The sequence below is a fragment of the Macrobrachium nipponense genome, chromosome 27 (assembly GCF_015104395.2).
Source record: "Macrobrachium nipponense isolate FS-2020 chromosome 27, ASM1510439v2, whole genome shotgun sequence".
Lineage (NCBI taxonomy): Eukaryota > Metazoa > Arthropoda > Malacostraca > Decapoda > Palaemonidae > Macrobrachium > Macrobrachium nipponense.
In genome coordinates, this window is record NC_087216.1 from 13,502,984 (window position 1) to 13,515,906 (window position 12,923).

Below are 12,923 nucleotides of genomic sequence, written 5' to 3' on the forward strand. Positions count from 1 at the left end.
ACTGGATCTTAACCATCACGAATCAACCCGTTAACACACTTAAGCACTGGTTAGACAAGTTCTTGGATGTCCTACCAGCTGATAATTTCTAGAGATCCAAACACGGGATGTATATCTGGAACCTTGTCTTAAATGCCGGAGTCTCACGTCCAACATCACGGCTTTCAATATCTGCAATTTGTAATGTGTAAGTCCAGACAAGGAAGGACCTCGGGGAACTAATCCCTCCTACCGGGAAAATGGATCCGCTCATCAACAGGCAATAATCTCTCTCTCTCTCTCTCTCTCTCTCTCCATTCTCATCTCTCATCTCTATTCTCATAAACTCTCTCTCTCTCTCAATATATATATATATATAATATATATATCTATATATATATATATATATAATATATATATATATATATATATTATATATATAAAACCAAGATTAGAACAAACTGCATTGGTTTCGATAACCAATAACAGGCGCAGACATTCTCTCTCTCTAAACCTGTTATATCTTAAGTACAGAATAACCTATTGGCTTGATCATAAAAGCAAGCAATGCCTCTCTCTCTCTCTCTCTCTCTCGAGATGTCACAAAAAAATTTAGGTTGGTTTTGATAAAGCAAAATTGAGTTGGCTTTGATACAGCCGGCACATCGACCACTTTCACTCTGTATTAACAAAGACACGGGATCTTTCCCGTGGATGAGCTGCGCGCGCGAAAGCAGCAGAGAAGGCGCGCAAAGCTTGACCCATCGCCCGGGGGTACAAACCAAGATACAAACCATGTTTACGACTTCGGTCGTATCGTATCGCGGATTATTCGTAACTGCCACATTCCTCGTACGTTTGATGGTTCGATTATTCCATAAAATAAAGCACGACGGAATGGCCGTCGAGAATACGGAAGGGGAAGAGAAAAGTGGAATGGAAACACGACGACTTCACCTGTTACACGACAGCACATTAAAATAGACTGTTTAGTAAACATGAACTTCCCGGCCTTGCTAATTATTGATGTGATATGTTCGTTGCGTCAACGGAGAAAATTAATTGCAGTCGCACGGGTCTATTAAAGAAAATCACCTTAAAAAATAATTACTCGGCTCAAAGGCATCGCATCGTTCGTAACTTGATTAAAAAGTTGTTATATCCCGGTTTATAAAACAGCAATCTAATTACTACGGGTCCTAAATTCAATTAATGGTCGACTTAACGAAGCTTTGCTGAAATATTTCTCGGGCGATAACAGTGAAAAATCATAAGGTAAAAAATCTTGTTGTAGCCAGAGCTTAAGATTTTGCCTTTTACGGCTATGTGATTGGTTGATTAAATGCTCCTGTTTTCGATGGTGGAATTCCATAATTATTTCCGAAATCTTACGCTAAATGCTCATTTACATGTCTTCCTAATGTAAAATTTAATCTTCAATTCCATTAAGGAAAGCTAATGTTTGAGTAAATTTGTTGGAAAGCAAGGACCTCTTATGAAAAAACATGAAAGCTCATCAAAATCATCTAAAGTTATATACTTTAATCTATAAAATTACTGTTAAGACTACAAAATACAAGTTACCTTATACTTATAACAATATATCTCCTTACCTCACGTAATAAAACTGCAATACATATAATGATTGTATCAGTAGAAACTTCCAGATTACAAAGAGAGAGAGAGAGAGAGAGAGAGAGAGAGAGAGAGAGAGAGAGAGTTGTAACCCGCCTTAACTATGCAGGACCCCTTACCGGTGTAAATGCTGTAATTACAGCACGAGGTGTAACCACCGAGTTAACTGTCATTGGATACCTCATTTCTTGACCGTGGTGATAAGATTGAAGAAAAAGATGGTTTTTGAGTCCACCAGCAATAAAATCAGGCCTAGAAAGTTTATCTGGTATCCAACCAAAAACTTAAAATAGATTAAAAGCTCATTGGCTTACGAAAATATTGATCAATTCTAATGAGATGAATATGACTTATTTTGAATTCTGGAAACATTACCACAGAAACCAAACACATTTAGAAAAAAATCGCAGAAGAAAAATATACTTCTAAGGAAAGAAAGTTTATTGGTTCAATGTACGAGAAATGAAATTAAAAGAATAACAATAAGATTTCGTAATCTTATGACCCTAATTATATATGTTAGGTGTAAAATGAATGAATTGGATCACCATAATCAACCCACAGGAGCCAGTACTATATAAACAATGCGAAATACATTTGACGCCCCAATCCCTATAGTGGGTGTCGTGTTATTGCCTAGAATTACCGACCATTTCAGAAAACTTACTAATTTTAAATTAAATTTTTAGCATTCCTCCGGATTCATGGCTTTCCGAGAAACGCGTTAGTAAGCAAGTTTCAAATTGTTTTATTAGAATTTTCGGTTATCACGGCTTTCTGGAAAAACAAAAAAGTGGTTTCATGCACATCGCCTCTTTACCAATTGCTTGGCTGCCTTCAAACGTCGACAGGTAATTACAAGTCTCTATACAGAACTCCAAAAGGACCTGGGAGAACTCCAGTCCTCTTGCCAAAAGCTGTGACGCTTTCGGCTGCTTGTCCCGACTCCCGACAGATGTTTACAAGAAGTAGCCCAAAATGGCCCCTCTCGAAACAATACGGGCCTCCGTCCAATCTTTGGGTGTCCTTTGTGTTATAAATCACAGTTAACAGGACGCTCGGCGTCTGGCCTGGTCAAGGGGAACGAATGGTGTCCTCAATAACGCGTCGACGTACAATGGACGCTCTGAATCTCTTTGTTATAACCGTCTGCGCTGTCGAAGGAGGAACACTGTCACAACTCGTTCGCAATATATATACTATGCTGCCGAATGCGAGAAACCTACGACACTGAACTATATTCTCAACATTTAAGGCAATGACAGTTAATTAGCTCATTAACAGTTAGAATACGGACTACGAAACAATGTCACCCAACAGCATTTCTGATTCCTCCTATAATTATTCACAAATGGACAATATTGATAAAGCAAGCCTATTTATAAAGCAAGCCTTTTTTCTAAAAGGCAGTTAACCAGGAACGCAAGTTACCGGGTGAATATGGGGCAAGAGAAAAAGAACTCAAAATATTTATTTCAATAGACGAATGTTTGTGAAAACGAACAAACAAACAAAATAACCACACAAGGGAAAGAATGAACATCGCTTCCTAACAGCGCTGCAGCCATATTTACTCTTGAGAAAATGCACCCATGCCATGGTTAGATCCATTCCGACACTGGCAGTGTGACACAACCTTGGCAAATGCTAAATTGCGTAGACGGCCTAAAAGGCGCTTCTTAGTTTCTGTAACTATTTTTCAAAGCTGACTCAGGAAGGCAAGATAGCGACTATGCCTGGGTACCCAGTCTGGGAGTAGGATCCTGTACTACACGGGAGATAACACCAATCTTATGAAAGGTTCCACCGTTGAGAGAGAGAGAGAGAGAGAGAGAGAGAGAGAGAGAGAGAGAGAGCCATTACTGAAGTCGACATTCTCTGCTGGATGAAGATAAATCAGAGGAAATGATAAAAACCAATCTAAAGATACAATTAAGATACAATTGTATTTCTCTGAAATTCCGTTAATTCAACTGACACTTAATTTTGCAAAACATCTCCCAGTCTGGAAATGGCTTGTTCAAGAGAACACGTTGTGAATAATGGTAATAACCTCGACCTCCACTTAACAGAATTTATAAAAAAAGAAATAATTCTCAATGTGTCCCTACCTACTCTCGAGTCCGCTCATAAACTTCAAATACAAATTTCATTACGGGCAATTATGAAATCTGTGTTGGCGGTAACTGCCTCCCGCGCGCTACTTCTGGGTAATATACCCAGGCCAATTTTTTTTACTTTTTTTTTTGTCCTCCCAAGGAAATTTGGACCCTTGCAACGTCATACTTTAGAAAACGGTATTTAACAGTAATGGCGCCGTTTATTATGACAGGGATTTACTCGCCAGAGTAATTGTTTTGAGAGAGAGAGAGAGAGAGATTTGCACAATAGCTTGGAGCCACTGCGTTCCAGGAAATATGAATAACCATAATGTCTCGTATAAAAAGGTTATTTCAATTTTCATTCGGATATCCATAGACATATTATATAGTTTGAATCATATAATTTAAAAACAGTACATTATGTACACAACTCTAAGTTTAACACTGCATTAATGTAAAGAAGTGCTGCAGGTTATATATACAAAAATGTTGTCCCCGCCATTTCATACATAAATACATACATATATAATAACAGCAAATGCTTATAGGATATTTTAATACAGCATTAAAATGGCTACACATTGATCTTAAAATAAAGGACTTTGGAGGTCGCAAATATTTTTTATACCAATTGCTGCTAACCAGATGTATTTCTCCCGTTAGCAAAAATACAAATTACAGTACTGTAAAAATTTGCGATTTGTTCACATGAAATATAATTACCTTTCATGTGGGAAAACCCCACTCCCTTAGTGGAGAGGTAGTCTCTAACCGACTGGTACTTTTAATCTCCTTTAAATGCCAAGATCCTGGTCACAATGAACTGGAGACTTATGAAATCTAAATCCTCCTATACAATCTAGCATTGATTGATTGATTGTATTGTGATGCGAGACTGATACGGCACCGAGCCATTAAGTGAAGTGTCTGGGATCTCACAAAAATCATCCGAAAACAAAGTAGGCCCACGGCCCTAAGGTTTGGGTAACTAAGGTCAAAAGGCAACTTTAATAAAGCTCAATTGTAATTGATTGGCTTCAGATGAATTGCTTTATCAAGGCCCCCGCCCCCTCCCTATGGGTAATGCTGGACCTACAGATATATCTAATGACCCATATAAACCAAGTCAGACATTGGTATTTTGTAACGAATTTTACATACTTATTTTTTTTAATTTATTTACTTATTTATTTATTTATTTATTTATTCATTTTTTTGGTAAATGGAAGGTTGCTCTAGTCTAGGTAATAACTCCGCGTCGGGTATTTATTTGAAAATTTTAACTTCCTATAGTATTTGGGTTGCTTATTAAGAATTTGCCGTTATTTTAGGGAGGTCGACTGTAATTAACCCCCCCCCTCCCCCCCCATTGGGTTTAGTACTAAACACGGCGATATACATTTGACGCCCCAGTCCCTAATGGTTGACGTATTCGTGGGAACGTTCCGTGCAGTCCGTGAGGGGTTTTTGCCTAGAAATACCACCAGTTGGATGCATGCAGGTTCAGAAACAACCAGCCTACTTTGTATTTTGGTGGTTTGAAATTTTAAGTTGGCTAGAGTTACTCTGATATTTTTTTTTTTATTAGATTCTGGCCACTTTCACAAGATATCCTAGGGGATTATGTGATGACTAACTTTGTTCGACGGATTTTAGGGGTTTCCCCCATTCTTATGCTCAAACAGACAAAATTTTGTCGGTTATAAAACGTAAATACTTAAAACTTCGCGCGGACCTATTGTGTAGAATTACCAGGAAGGGATACGGGAGGTTAGGTTGGGATGCATCCCTCAACTAAACCCTATAATTTATTGTCCCGTACCATAGGTCCGGTTAGGTTAGAAGAGTTCCTGGTGGTTGGGGGGGGGGGGGTGACCTTCCCCCTAGCACTGACCCAAAGGATGTGGCATCGAAAGTTGGGTTACATTAGAATGCATTCCTGTATTTTTCATTTGGTTTCGTCCCCCCCCTCCCTCCCAAAATCTTCTGTTAATACTCAAGTCCCCAAAGAGGACGAATTGTATACCAAGCATTTTCGATGATAACTGCCGCAAAACTCAACTACATTCCCCAAAAAAGGCTATAATTTATATGTCAGGAAGTTTAGTTAGCTGGCAAAAACAAATCAACACCCCATTCCTCAGACAATTGGCGCACAAACTCCACTTCATTTCAGATGCAAATACACCTGGTCAAATGTTAAACAAAAAAATGTTAAAGGGAATAAATGATGAGTAATTTGTCCCGTGCCACTATTTTGTGGTCGTTTTATACTTCCCGTAGGTTCAAATATCACAATTTTTGAAAGTATAGTAAATTGTGTTTTTCCTAACTATTTAAATCTGAAGTCCTTTATATAGGGAATTACTTATGTAAAGGACAGAGGGTTTGTACTATATCGAGTAGGAACAAACAAGCATTCATTCTATAGTCTCGCGACTGTTGCATCCAAGGAAATAAACTACAAGCAAATAACGCAGCATAAAAAAACAAGTCTTGTCAAACGAAAGGCAATTTCGAGTGGTTAAGTTATAGATTATGTGGCCACCTACTCTACCTTCATTTTTAGAGACGAGATTTCTTCGCCGAAGAGACCACAAACCTCAATCATCATCAGTTTCCTCGAATCGATGTAGAAATAAAATGATCACTTTTAGAGGTTCCACAGTCCGAACGTGTTAGAAAAAGAGAAAGCTGCACTGACTCCACTGTCCACCAATACAAGCACCTGAAAGCACGACTGACTGGTAACTGATACATTGCCCCAAACACGCGTACAACCGAGGCGACGACCATGGGAGAGTCAGAACTTTGATGGTCATTGGCTTAGACTTTTCTTAGCTCCGCCCACATTGCCTCACTCCGCTTGTTTTCACTATAATATGAGATCCATATAAACGGAACGAGAAGGTCCTGTAGACCTTGCAAGAATGTGGAGTTAATTCATTGTATAGAGCAGCTTTCTTCCGTTTAATGAAGAGATGGAATTTTGAAGGGAATAAAGATTGAGAAGTTGCTTTCACTCGACAAATGCAGTTCGGGAGGCCTACAGGTTGCGACTGAACGAACACCTGTTCGCTCTTCAGTCCATTCTATATAAAAAGCCCTGTATATTATTCAGCTTTAAAAGACATAAAAAAATCACATAGCAACAGTGAGAATGGTTTTAAACATTCTTTCCTACCGAGTGACAGAGTAAAGTTTATGAATTTAACTTCGGCCAGTCACGCAACTAAAAAAAAAGATCGATGATATTTTCTCTCTCTCTCTCTCTCTCTCTCTCTCTCTCTCTCTATCAAATCGTGATTTATATCATCTACGTCAGCCTTCTTTCGCCCTTCGCGATCTTACCAATAGCCCGTAGTCGATCAAGAGCCATTAGAACAACATTGTCAGCGACATTAAAATAATCTCCAAAAGGTCTCGAGGATTATGATCTCTCCCTTCCATGACCGAGGTTCTTGGACAACCCGGTGCCAAGAACTTCGACTTGAGGGGGGGGGGGGGGGATCGTAAAACGGCGACGGTTTCAGCTTCGCTAAGGTATTTGAAAAAGGACACGTTTGTAATGGCTAATAAAGCAAGACTTCACACATTCGCATGTTACGTCCGTCTGACATTCGTATCAAAAGGCGAGAACGAAGAGGAATGTGAATATACGCACTTTACCAACTCCTTCCTTGACATGATTCATACATTATTATACACGCATGCGCAGTATGTGATCTGATAGTCTAGCTAATTTCAATATCCACATTAGCTACGGTACTAAGATACTCTGTAACGGCGAAAAACGTATATGTACACACACATATATATATATATATATATATATATATATATATATATATATATATAATACACATCATACACACACACACACACACACACACACATATATATATATATATATATATATATATATATATATATATATTATATATATATATATATATATAGAGAGAGAGAGACGAGAGAGAGAGAGAGAGAGAGAGAGAGAGAGATGGTAAAAGCAAACAGTTTCTCTTGATTCTATTTATCTTGGGAACTAATTTTCACCCTAAAAGAATTATACATAACAACAGCATCTACTCTGGCAAGGTTCAATCCTATGCCTTTTTGGGTTTGATACACACGATGACAGTGACTTATCAATTCACCCACAACCATAGCTGAATGGATAAGTAACTTGGAGCCCTGACCAACCCAGAAAGCACTGGTTTGAATCTTTGTCAGGGTACAGACGATTAGCATATAATTCATGTTGGTTGTAAATTATTGCTGCTGTAATGGGAATTCGATATTAGAAGGTATTTGTGGCTCAACATTTGAGTAATATAAACGACTTTTGAAATGGTGACAAAACTATGTATATATATAAAATTACACAAACACGCACACACACACATATATAAACATATATACACATAAATAAAATCAGAGAATGTGTTAAAACATTAAAATGTTCCAACACAAATGTACAGAAATTGCAGTACAAAAAAGAAGCATTTAATGTTCCATTCCAATGACGTAAGCTTTCACTGAAATAAATAAATAAATATGTAAAAGTCTGATTTGATTCTGTAACGGGTGAAATGAACACTTCCCTTTAGCGAGTCATCTAGGATGCAGGAGTGGGGGGGTTCTGTCTTATAGGATATGGTCATCAAAACATGACACTAGAAACTCGTTCACGAAAATCAACAGTGGAATGGCACAGGGGACACCCAACCAAAGACCGAAGTGTGCATAACTGCGCAAAACAAAGCATTCCGAAGCGGTCCCAACGACCTTTTTGCATTCATACATGCAAATGCTCGGTGAAGGTCGTTGTGAATACAATTCCAGGTCTCATCCCCATGCACGCACTCAGCGAAAGAACTTTGTTGAACGTCCTTTTGTTTATGACAACGCAAAAGCTGTCAGACCGAGTCTGGGGTATATTACTAAGGATTCATGAGGAAAAAGATTTTTTTTTTTTTTCAGTCGCGTATACTGCGTATGTGGGTGGCAAGGGCTGTCAGAATCACAATATTATGGTTCTTTGCGCACAAACTCCACTTCATTTTTACGTTGTATTCGCGTTTAATGTTATACATGTATGTATATATGTATGTATATATCAGGATCCATACACATACATACATATGCTGGCCCTGGGGTTGGTCGACAGCGAGTCTGAACGCGGCGTTTAGTACCTGAAGACTACTGTTGCTTCACCCACAAAAAATATATGGATTCATATTTTGTTTTAATAGTATAAACACAAACATATACACTCACACACAAAACTGCACACAAGCAAGGACGGTCGCAAGCACACCCACAATTTGTTATGCACTGTAACACATAACTGGGAATCATATACTGCATTCTTACAAAACCCATGTCCACGAGTACGAAGCATTTATGGGTGCGAATGTGTTTAAGCAGATTATGATTTCACGCCGATCTGTAACAATTCGCGGCCTGGAATCCAATTATGTGTGGCTCAAGCACTAAGCCACACACATAGAAAATATAAGCTGAATACAATACGTGTATGTATGTATGTATGTATGTATGTATGTATTTGTATGTATGTATGTATAATGTTAACTTTCAGTTAGTTTTCGACCGCCCCCCCCCCCTTCATACAGCCAAACGATACGACATTAATTACCAAAATCTGAAGATCATTTTGGATTTTATCTGGAAACAAAGACGTTTACCCAAAGGAATCGATCATACACTGATGTACGTAGTAACCCTCCGCCAAAAAAAAAAGAAAAAAAAATCTTGCCTCGACTCGCAGGATGGAACACAGATACCAGACATGAGATGAAGTAGTCATTATGGATTCTTGTGCGTGTTACTGATTAGAGAACAATGAGAATACAGGAAACAAACAAAAGTCACGGTTACACAAATAGCATTTCAAGCGGAGTAAACAGAGTGCAAGCAAAATTATTACATTTTCTTGTCCACCCCCAACCCCCTTTCCCCAGGCAAACGAAAGAGGGAAGAAAGATAGAAAAAATAACATACATTATAACTCCTTTACAGTTATACGGAAATATTGACGTCTGTTCACTTTATTAAAAATATATATCCTCAAGAACTATAAGCTACAATGTAGGCACAAATATAAATATTCCGATGAATTTTCTAAAATTTTAGGCTGTTTTTTTCCCCACTTCGGAAGTGAAATAAAGAAAAAAATATATAACTCCTTAATAGGAAAGTACACGCCAGCGACTTTATTATAGAAATATATAAATAAATATATATATATATATATATATATATATATATATATATATATATTTCTTCTGGAACTATAAACTATAAGCATAATTATACATATTTCGATGTACGTCAATGCTCGCCGACCATTCATCATCTTCACGACTATCTTCATACGCTAGAGAACAAGTTTCTGAAAGCGTGCAAATCGTCCATTACATCAAAACTCAAATCATGACGTAACATTTTGCCTAATGTTTAAAAATAGAGCAGCAGTACTACGCACGCTAGTTCACGATCTTCTTACGCAAGTAACGTAGCTCCGATATTACGGGAACTCATTCATGAATAATAAACTCTTCGGTGTGTGTGTGTGTGTGTGTGTGTGTGTGTGTGTGTGTGTGTGTGTGCGCGCGCGCGTGTGTGTGTGTGAGAGAGAGAGAGAGAGAGAGAGAGAGAGAGAGAGATTTTCTTTAAATAAAAAATCCCTATATAAGCCAACTTAATAAAAACCTTTACTGATACTCCTTAATATTGAGCGTTCTTCACCTGTGCTGAAAATATTGACTGGAAGTAATGTGTATGAAAGTTATTATTATTATTATTATTATTATTATTATTATTATTATTATTATTATTATTAAAAGTTATGATAAAGTATGCTTGAGAGAGGATCAGCTTCCTAATTATTATTATTATTACTATAATTATTAATATACGTACACTTCCCCATAAGTAACAAGCAAGATTCTATAGAATGCAATATTAATACGAAAAAAAAAACTCAAACAGGAGAAATACAGTTTATCAGTAAAGGGAATGAGAAAATTTCGGGGTAAAAATATATCATTTAAGACTCACAGTCTTATATTTTTGGTTGGAAATTGTTTAAATGTTCGTATTTGCCGACGGAAATTCAGTCGTAAACTCTATGAATCTCATTTGACTTACGGTTATTTAAATTGTCTTAATCCAGATGGAAAAAAGGTTTTTTGTTAGAAAAGCCGTAAATTCTGACGGAAAATGAGTACTTTAAACAAAAATTCCTGAATTCTGATACAAAATGTGTTTCCTTAATAATTTCTTACACTATGAAACAATTCTGAAATGTTGAAGATTTTTTTTACACGTACCAGCATTAAAAAAAATTCCTAAAATTCAAATAACATTACACAATCTTCAGAAAACCCGTCTCAGAGATACGTTGCTTGACGAGATTGCCAGAGAATGGCAACTTTTTTCTGTGAGAGAGAGAGAGAGAGAGAGAGAGAGAGAGAGAGAGAGAGAGAGAGAGAGAGAGAGAGAGAACACCCTATTACTTGAATGTTAAAAAAAGTTACATTTTTAGTCAAGAAAAAATTCCCCCAAGAAAGTAAAAGAGTGGTCAGCATTTTTTTTTTATTGTTTAAACGTCTGTAATACTTTTAGTCGTCAAACACATACATAAGGGCGCACAGACAAACATGGATGGAGAGAGAGAGAGAGAGAGAGAGAGAGAGAGAGAGAGAGAGAGAGAGAGAGAGAGAGGAGCACATGCATGAGAACACCTTATGATGCAACATGTAGCAATGAAGGTCTTCTGAGTTGCCTAATACAACTATTGACATGGCAGAGTGCCAAGTGTGATGGTAATATTCGTGTGGGGGAACAACGCGGTGTGATGGACGAGAGAGAGAGAGAGAGAGAGAGAGAGAGAGAGAGAGAGAGAGAGAAATTATTATCTGTAAGGAGAACCAAATCCTAATGATGTAGACATTGTCTGATCTTGGTATTTTATAGAAACAACAGTTATAAAGACACGGATAAAATATAAAAAACAAAACCAGGAATAGATATATAAAATCACCATTCTTACTTCTCTAAATATGCGGAAAATAAGACCAAACAAAACTGGAACATGTAAGGGAAAAAATGAGAGAGAGAGGAAATTCATCCAAAGTGGAAATCAAGCAATGATTGCGTTGGTAATGTTGGTGTTAAGCCTTTTTCAAAACTGGTTTCGGAACCGAGTAACTTATATCTAGTAGAAGGAATCTTACTGGAAAAAATAATAAAATAAAACAAAATATAAAATTTGTAATTATTAAGTAATTCTAATCGTAAAAAATATGAACAGATTGAAAAAAAAGTAAAATAAAATATAAAAGGTGTAATGATTGAGTAATTCTAATTGTAAAAAATATGAACAGATTGAAAAAAAGCAAAATAAATGATAAAAGTTGTAATGATTGAGTAATTCAAATTGTAAAACATATGAACAGATTGAAAAAATTAAAATAAAATATAAAAGTTGTAATTTGTGAGTAATAATTCTAAACGTAAAAAAAAAAAACATGGACAGATTGAAAAAAGTAAAATAAATGTTAAAAGTTGTAATTATTGAGTAATTCTAATAGTAAAAAAAAAAAATACTGAACAGAGACATAAGGGAAAGTACCAGACAAACAGAGCAACTCGGAAGGAGGTGAAAGGGGAGAGAGAGATGACTCTCGAAAAGAAATGAATGGAACGGAGACAGTAATAAGAGTTTGGAGGAGGGAAGGAGGGAGACAGGAAAAGAGAGAGGGGGTGGTGGGTGGGTAATGAAGGAAGTCTAATAATAAACACTAGACCGAGAACATGACGACTGTGACGTAAGCAGATATTCCCTTCTTCCCCTCCGTACCCCAAGACCTTAGCAGCAGAAGTACTTTGATTTCGGGTTCTCTCGTACTTCTGCGCGTTTGCAGCAAGCCATAAATACAGTCAGTCACGTCACGCCAGGCGTCCCCCTACACCCACCCCACCCCCCTTAAAAAAAAAAAAAAACCTTTAAAACTCCCCTTGCTAAACCATCGAAGAATATGACGATTCGCGAAGACAAAGGGGGGGGGAAAGAGGGGGGGGGGGGGGGGGCGGTTGTCGCTATCAAGATGAAAATGAAAGTAACGCACCTTCACATTCTAACTATCGCAATGCACCGACAATTATTTCTGTCTCCCG

At 37.3% G+C, this 12,923-nt stretch overlaps 1 protein-coding gene across 8 annotated transcripts in view; it reads right to left on the reverse strand.

Moving 5' to 3' along the window:
• LOC135200838 (hexosaminidase D-like) overlaps positions 1 to 12,923 on the reverse strand; it is a 105,648-nt gene that overhangs the window by 21,620 nt on the left and 71,105 nt on the right. For 2 of the 8 annotated variants that reach the window (XM_064229533.1, XM_064229530.1), the window contains exon 1: positions 6,274 to 6,429. The exons of 4 other annotated variants lie outside the window; for them this stretch is intronic. The gene's annotated coding sequence lies outside the window, so the exon portion shown is untranslated. Of the gene's footprint in view, positions 1 to 6,273; positions 6,460 to 12,923 lie in introns of those variants that run through there. 2 more of the 8 variants (XM_064229531.1, XM_064229534.1) reach the window with 2 other exon arrangements.